An 8,927-nucleotide genomic window follows, 5' to 3' on the forward strand; every position below is an offset into this window, starting at 1 on the left:
GTGTGTGTGTGCGTTTGTGCACGTGTCTCCGTGTGAGTGGGCGCGTGTGAACTTATGCGTGTTAATGTTAAACAGATGCTCACCAAGGTCACCGTTTGACACTGAATTGCATCTCTGCATGTCTCTCCAGACTGCCCTCGCTGCCTGAAAGATGGGGGGAAAACAAAAAAAAACACTTTCAACCAATCACTGAACTCTTGAAGGAGCTTTTATCTGTCCACACTACCTATTTACCTTGTGTGTGGGTGTATGTATGTTTGTATGTGTGACGGAGGAATTAGGAGTGCGTGTTTGGGCGGGTTTCAGGGCTAACATGCTAGTAAGCTGTGCCTGGCCGGCAGCCAGACACCAGCGTGATCCAAACGAACGTGAAGGAGAGGAATGCAGCTCTCCTCGCGGTCATTACCCCACTGTGTAACCCTGTTAGCTCGTCCAGATTACACACACTGATCCTCAGAGAAAGTGCGAGAGAGATGGGGGGAGATAGAGGGGGGAGAGGGAGGGAAGACAGACAGCAAACGGGTGAATGGGATCATTATTTGGGAGAGATGGAGGGAGGAAGGAGGGGTGACCACTGGTACTTGTGTGTGAACGCCGGCCAGTGGCGTTCCCTGTGTATATCAATGTGTTAATACTGAACTGACTGTGAGGCAGCCAAAGACTGTGGAAAAAAAGGGGGGTTTGAGGGGAGAGACGGGAAGCAAAGTGACAATTTAGAAGAACAGTTGAATTTAAAAAAAAAAAAAAAAAATGTGACTTTGGTTCAGCGATAATATGTGGCTGCATTGCTTTTCTTTTTCTTTTGTTTTTTTTCTTTTTTTTTGCAACAATGGTGACAGATGTCTGTTAAGTTAAATTGAGAAACAAGCAAAACTATATTCAAATGGTTGTTTATTGGTATGTTAGGGGGTCTAACACTTTGCCCTTTAGTCAGTGGTGATAGAAAAAAAGTTTCTTTTTATGTTTTATTTTAATAATTAAAAAATACACAGCATTTTTTTTAACAATTTCTTTGTGAACGATTGAGAGACCAGCCCAGTATAGTGCATGATTTCTTCCCGACCGAGGAAGAGGGCTCCACCACTCTCACTATTTAAGAGATGATTAAAAAAATATTAAATAATGGGGAGGGGGGGATGAAGATAATAAAAAAATAACTAAATGAAGTACTGTAAACTGAAAAGATAACATCAAACAAAAAAACTGTCATTATTTGCTGAGTATGGTAATTTGTCTCAATGGGAATGGTGTATACAGCAAGGCCTTATGTGATCTGTATCATAGTTAATAAATCAAATCTTGTAAAACTCCTGTGTCTTGTCTCTTTGTTTCAGTAATAATTGCTGATGTAATAAACAGAAGAACATCTTTTAAGGATTCGTCAACTTATAAATTTGACAAAAAAAACAAACTTTCAGTTGCTGCAGAGCTGATGAGCAGAATTTAAGTTCATTTAGAATAAATATCAATAGATGCAGACAGTGTTAAATATTTACATCAAGGGAAATCTCAAAATTGCTGCCAACTCTTTATAAAAGCAGTGATGACTTCCTCTGACGCAGCACACATTTCCTAAAGCAATTTGTAGTCAGAAAAGAGTGCAGGTAATTGGCAAGTACAAAACACCTCCGCACACTATCTAACATGCAGTGATAAACTTATTTTCAACGTTTCAGTGCTACACCTTTATCAGGCAAATCATTTGTTTCAAAATCAGAAGCCATCTTAAACAGGGAGTGGCTCTGACTCCACCACCAATGAACAACGTCCACATACCCTGTCCACCAGGGGGTCTACCCTGGCCTGTTCATTGGTGGAGGAGTCAGAGCCACTCCCTACTTAAGATGGCTTCTGACTTTCAAACAAACTATTTGCCTGATGAAGGTCTAACACAAGTTACACAGTGTTGTTTTGTACCTGTTGGATGAGCTGGTCCCTCTCCTACACACCTGCCGACTGTGCAAAGGGTTCACCTGGGTTTAAATTAAGGTAAACTGCAGGTAACATTTTGGCTCTGTGGCACCATAAAATGAAGAGACATGTACTTGCAACCCATGTATGCATATGTTTACTTTTTTTTGACTGCTTTTACCAAAAAGCAGTGTTTTTTGTTAACTTTTTCAAATTTTAAAGGCTTAAATTATCCAAATTCATCCAGTAATTCATTAAACGAAATCTAATGTATTTCTATTCTGTTAAATGAACTTTCAGCCCCTGAGTTTTGTCTACCACCTGCAAAGTTCAGATCCACCACTGAAGGAAAATTACATAAAAGCATTAGTGGTATAGATGTTAAAGTATTACATACCTGGCTTTTGGTGGAATTTGAGCGTGCAAACTAGTTGTACTTGCACAAAGGCAAGTTGTACAATTTTTTAACAAGTAAACTCATGTGAGCATGAGTAGTTAATAATCTAAAATTCTCGCTAAATCTCCTATTAAGGGACATTTTTCAGGTAAATTTTTCCTATTGAAGGACACCTGACAGCAATATGCAACAGAGAAAAGTGGTTGGGTGAGCAGAAGCGAAATGCAGCTTTTGTACATATTTACATAGACAGGCAGCACTGATGCACACATGCAAATACCAACAAATGTAGACTCAAGTCAGTAAAAACAATTTTCTAGTTGCAGGGCAGTTTGTGTAAAACTGTTCTCAGCGAATAGAAACGCTTGCAGTCACAGGAATAGGTTTTATGAATTCATTTCTTTCACATTGTGTTCTAAAAAGTTTAGTTTCACACAACACATGATAGTCGTCATAGCGCAGTTAGTTGTTCTGCTCTTTCTGCACTCTGCTGAGGGACGCTGAGACCACAGGGGGGACGGGACGAGGTCACAGCAGCCCACAGGACCCTCCTGGTTCTTCCGAGAGCGGCTAAACGCTGGTTCGGTCTGTGCCATTTCAGGGTGATGTAAGGACTCTAGTCCCTGCGAGGCCAGTGTGAAGGCCTCACTGCCATTTCATGGTGCCCTCATCTGACCTTTTCATTGAGTCAAACCAAAGGAAATCCATGCCCATGACCTTTGTGGTGCATCGCTCCCATTCTGGCACAAGAAGAAAAAGAACAGAGCAACTGATTGGGAATGAAAAGGGCAGGCCTGTGTGCACACAGGACACAGGACCCTTGAACTCTAACCTTTAAGCGGCATCATGAGGGAGAAGCCGGACTGGGATTTGATTGGAAGTCAAATATGGGGATCGTCAACATTGCTTGACAGGCCGGCGTGGGGAAGAAGCCGCTCGTGGTTGTCAGGAATGCCAGGATTAGTGAGCGTGAGGGGGGATTTGCAGAATTTATTACTGCTATCACTCCTACTGTGCTCATTAAGCCCTTTAACTAAACCACACTGATGTAATATGTAACAAAATGCTTCTCCACTGGCAGTTTCCCTGCTTTTCCTTGTGCATGCATGAAGGCACCACTAGGCGGCTGACTTGTCTCACACTACCTGTGAGAGAAGCTCTGCTGTCTCTGGGTAAAGGAGGCAAACACGGAGCATGGACCTAATTGATTGGGTCAAGATTTGGATGTCAGCGCTTTAATCCTGTGCTCACAGTGAGATGAATGCGAGAGACGAGCATCTGAAGAGTTTTCTCACTGATGTCTAGCTCCTCTTCCCCGCTCACAGTTTGAAGTTGGAAACAGGTTTGACTAAACTCCAGAGATTCTATAAAGAGGGAGGATGGGAGGGAGTGCTCAGCGAAGTAAGCCTTGGAATAAAGACAAAGAACTTAATTTGAAGTCATTGTTGCTCTGTATTAGAGACGTGATGCCTCCTCAGTGCAGAGGCATGGCCTGAAACTTCTGAGGTAGACGGAAAAAGAGGAGGAGGAGGAGGAGGAGGAAGGGGACATATATGGAGAAAAAGAGACTGGTCTTATGATGAGTCGAGGCACGTAGCTCCGCTCAACCGTGTCTTTCTGGGCTTCGAGCTCACAGCTGCGGCGGCGGGTATTGAATTCAGATGCGACCTGTCTCTCCGCTCCGGCCGCTACAGGTGGAAATGCTCTTATCAATACGGACTGTCCGAGCCTGACTGCGGCCCGATCCGTCTCATTGATGATTTTAGGTGCCCCTGCCCTCCCTCTCCTCCCCGAGGAGCCCAATTGATTAATGTCTGGGTCACAGTGGTATTTCCATATTGATACCTCGATTGATGACGGCGCTCCAGGACCAGGCCGTATCGACCAGCTGGAAAGTGATACGTTTCAAACTGTTTGGCGGATATATTTATGCATAATAGGAATAATGAGGCTTAGATACATGTGGTGGAAGTGATGTGCAAATATATTCTGCGAGTTAAATTTAGTAATGCTGGGTGTCCTGTGACAGAGGGAGGGGGGAAATCAATATTCCAACAATAACAACAGCCTGTTATACTCTCACTGCCACCACTACTAATGTAGACATCATTACTATTAATAACTGATGGAAATATAGTGAGGCTGCAGAATAACTGTGAGACCATAGTGATGTCCATATGTGCTCTGAAAAGATGTTTCGACAAACTAAACAATAAAAAAAATAACAGTTTGGATCAGTGTCTTTGAGTTCTGACGGTTTCTAATTGAATTATGTTCAACCAACACACTACTTTGAGTTTGAAAAATTAGCTTTTCCTCTACAATCAAAGTTATTTTTTAATCACCAGTCTTAACCTTCCAGGAATGTTAAGATAGAGAGAGACTCAAGGCAAACATAAATTAAGTAATCAAGTCAATTTCATTAAGTTACCTCAGCTTCAATTTAGCTTTAAATCAACTAACTCGGAAATTTTAGTTTAAATTACTCCTTATATCAAGCTGATGCAATTGTGGACAATATAATGTCTAACCAACTCATCGAAATCATGTTTGCAACTTGAAATGTTCATCTAAATCAGTTATCTTTTTCTATCTTGCAATCATGTATTTAAATAGTTGGTAGTAAGTAGCTGTCTGAAATTGTTTAGGCATGTTAAGATAGAGGAGGGGACTTGAAATCCTGAACTCAAGGTAAACAAATGCTAAGTAAACAAGTCAATTCTAATGAATTACCACAACCTGAATTTAGTTTTAAAGCAACTAGCACAGAAATTTGCATTTAAATTACACATAATATTAAGTTGATGCGATTATCAGCATTACTACGTCAGCCCAACTCATCAAAATTATGTTTGCAGCTTTAAATATTCATCTCAATCAGTAAATTAGATTTTTGTTTTTTAATCTTGCGACCATGTAATTCAGGTACCTTGAATTGCTTTTTACATTTTCACCTTTCCTTATAAGATAAAACTTTAGTCATCACCTGCAAGAGAAATAAGTGTCACAGCAGCACGATTGACCAAAGATAAAATTATAAGATACAAACTGATGACAAAAAACACAGCTGATATTAAGTCACCGTTATAAAGCTGCATATATACACAGTGTGCAGAAATTTAACATGGTGTATATGCTATATGAAATAAGGATTTGCAAAATGTTAAGGCTGCAGCCACTGCTTATTTTCATTGTCTATTAATTGTTGATCATTTTCTCAATGAAGCAATTTGTTGTTTGATTAATCAACTGTCAGAAAATGGTGAAAATGTTCAGCGTTTCCCAAAGCTCAAGATGACGTCCTCCAGTGTCTTGTTTTCTGCACAAGCCAAAGACATTTAGCCTACTGTCAGAGAGGAGGGAGGAAATCATAAAGTATTCACATGTGCGAAGCTGGAATCAGAGAATTTAGGCTTTTCTTCTTGAATAACTACTCAAACTGATGATCAAAATAGTTAGTGATTAATTTATCAATTAATCATTGCAGCTGTAGTTCCACTAAATATCTCATGTAGAAAGATTCTTCTGAAGCTGGAGGAACAATTTGGGGTTTCCTAGAAGGATTTGATTATACATGTTTGCAACTTAATGACTTTTGCATGCCTTGGCAGTATCACAGCAGAAATGACCACAATGTAGTTTTCAGCATCACAAAAAGCCATATGATAAAGCCTTTCAAAAAAAGAGAGAAAAAGCCCATTTTGTATAAATGTATACAAATACAAGGTCATAAATAGGTTGCATGTCACTCAGCAGTATTTGTCAGCTGCACATCAAGGCAGCACAAAATAGATCTGACAATCACTAGTTTGATAAATTAGATTTTAAAGCAAGATGAAACAGCTAACAGAGCTTCAAATAAGCCAAATCATCTGTGCCCAACTCACAGGTGCATCTATAAGAGAGAGAAACCACAGAATTATTTAGAGGGAACTGGAGAACACAGAAACTTACACTTTAAAGGAGGAGCAGCTGTCATAAGGATTTCATATGATGGGCAGACTGTAGTTTAAAGGGATTTAGTAAGTGCTGCTGATTAGCACTGAATTTGATTTGGCTTTTAAAAAAATTTTTATAGACATGTTTGCCATAGTGATTTTGATATTACTCAGTATTTTCATGATGTGATTCCTTGGTTTTGTCAGCCCCTTGCTGCTGTGTGATCAGATTTCTATGATATTTCCACAGTATCCTTGTAAAACTTGCTAGTTTTTCTTCATTGGGTCAAGTGCACACACTGCATAATGCAGAACAACTCCGCAGAGAGCTCAGAGTTGTGAACCCAATTTTGCAGACACCCTAATTTAAAGGACAGGCAGACAACAACATGATTCTGTGGGACTTGTTCTGCTTGTTGTGGAGATTACTTTGGAGGCAGAGGGCATTGTGTGGAGATGATAGTCAGCGAGGAAAAAAAAAATAAGGCATTGAGCAGAACTGATCCCACTTTACAATTTTAGGGTCACTGGTCGAAATGGGAACTCGGCCTTCAGGTACTTGTGACAAGGATCAAGGGCCCCAATGTATATCTGCTGATTACATCTCCTGAAGTGGAAAAAATGCAAATAATAAATGTATGAGCAACGTGCTTGTTTTTTTGCTTGATTAATTATGCCGTTTAATTCCAGATCCACCACGCTGCTCCACCGTATAATTTCCCAGTGGTCTTGGCTGTTTCTTCTCTCACATGCGCTCTCTCCTTTTTTTCCTCATTGCAAAATGAATCATGGATCCAACCGTCTGTACCCGGGGGAGAGCGGCGAGCTGGCGAATGGGCTGACCAATCATGAGCATCAGAGGCAGACACACAGACGGAGGGAGCCTTTTGTTGTGCGCTGCACTCATCAAGTTAGAAGACAACTACCGATTTGGCCTGAAGAAAATTAAAAGACGGGAGCGTAAGGAGACAAAATAACCGACTTCATCTGTGTTTGTCGATCTGTTTTCCCCCTCTCCTGTTACATTAAATCTCCCCTTCGCTCCTCTGTGCTCTCCAGCTCATCCAATCAGACCGGCCAGTATGTGTTTATCTGAGTGGGTGGCAGAGTTTCAGCGCCATTCATAATGTCAACTGGGATCCTGACTGCTCTTCTATTCCCAGGCTGGCCAACCCTCTCTCAGCCTCCTGACAGTTCCAGGTTAGCCCTCTTTCCTCTCTCCCCTGGCCCTCCTCTTCTCTTCCCTCCAGCTTTCCTCTCCAGCTCTCCCAGGGGCCCCACTGAGAATACTGCTCAAATCCAGGCCTCTGAGCCCCAAAGCCGGTCCTAATCCTCTGCATCGATCGTCCTGAGAATTTCCTCCCCAGCACAGCAGGCCCCGCTCCCCGCCGCTCACACTCCTCGACCCTGAGCAGCCAGCACTTCTCAGTAAGAGAGACATAGAAAATAGGGCCAGGTGCATTACCTGCCTTCTCAACAGAGGGGTCTTGTTGACGTGATGTGTATTATTAGGTGGGTATGGCAGGCGCTGTGTTGCTCCTGAGAGCACTGGTGTTGCAGCCTCTCCAAATTCAGTTAGACGTGCCTGTGATCAGCTGAATGAACGCTCAATAATTCAAACTGAGCTGTCTATATAGCCTTTTATAACTGAGGTTGCAGTTTGAAAACAGATTTTTATCTGTTTGTCACTGTATTTCTCTACAACAGTGATTTCTTACCAGTGAAACTTGTATGCCAGGAGGCACTTCTGTAGAGATGCAGTTGGAAAGATTGCAGAGTGTATATAATTGGAAAAACAAGCAAACAGGTGAGTCTATGCATTTAAGAAAAACCCATGGACAAGTGATTAAAATAGCCTAAGGATAAATGGTTTAATAACTAGGAGATAAATTATTAGATCAGACGGAAGCATGGTGGTGAAGTTGTTAGCACTGTCACTTCGCAGCAAGAAGGTTCTCTGGGTTTCCTTTCCAGTCCAAAGGCTTGTATCGTAGTGATTTTAAATTTGCCCTAAGTCTGAGCTTTCATGGTTGTCTGTCTCTTTATGTTGGGTATATTTAGGCTAAGATGACGCTCCATTGTTGACGGACACCACAAACACGTATTTAGTCATGTTGCATTACTTTCTAGTCTTCATATTCCACAGCATGTGTGCACTATAACAACAAATCAAAGGATACAAAACTCGTGTGCACTCTCCGATGCTGAAATTTGCGTCACTCACAGACATGGAAACTTTAACACCAGCCGTAGGCTTGTAATGCACTGGCTGCTTGTTGAAAGTGTATCCTGCCTCTTGCCCAGTGAAAAGGGTAGGCTAGTGCTACAGTACGTGAGGTAAGTAAGTGAACAGTAAGTGAACTTCTTGATTAGGGGTTGTCCTCCTCGGACGTCTGCATACCCACCAATTTGTTGTTGTGGTGCACAGAATCCCTCGATTATACTACCTCGCAGACATGCACACGAAAATCTGCAGACACCATGGCTGCATTGTTGTTATTATACTGCTGTCTAGTCTGCTTGGAGTCCACTGGGAGGAAGGAATCTATTCCATACATGCACAGTAGATGTACACTACTGCTGAACATGCTGCCCTTGTTGGTATAGTTGACTCAAATTTTGGAAGGGTTTGCATGAACTTCTGCTGACTTGAAATTTCCATCGCTCTAACTATAACGGAC

Source organism: Amphiprion ocellaris, chromosome 7, assembly GCF_022539595.1.
Source record: "Amphiprion ocellaris isolate individual 3 ecotype Okinawa chromosome 7, ASM2253959v1, whole genome shotgun sequence".
NCBI lineage: Eukaryota > Metazoa > Chordata > Actinopteri > Pomacentridae > Amphiprion > Amphiprion ocellaris.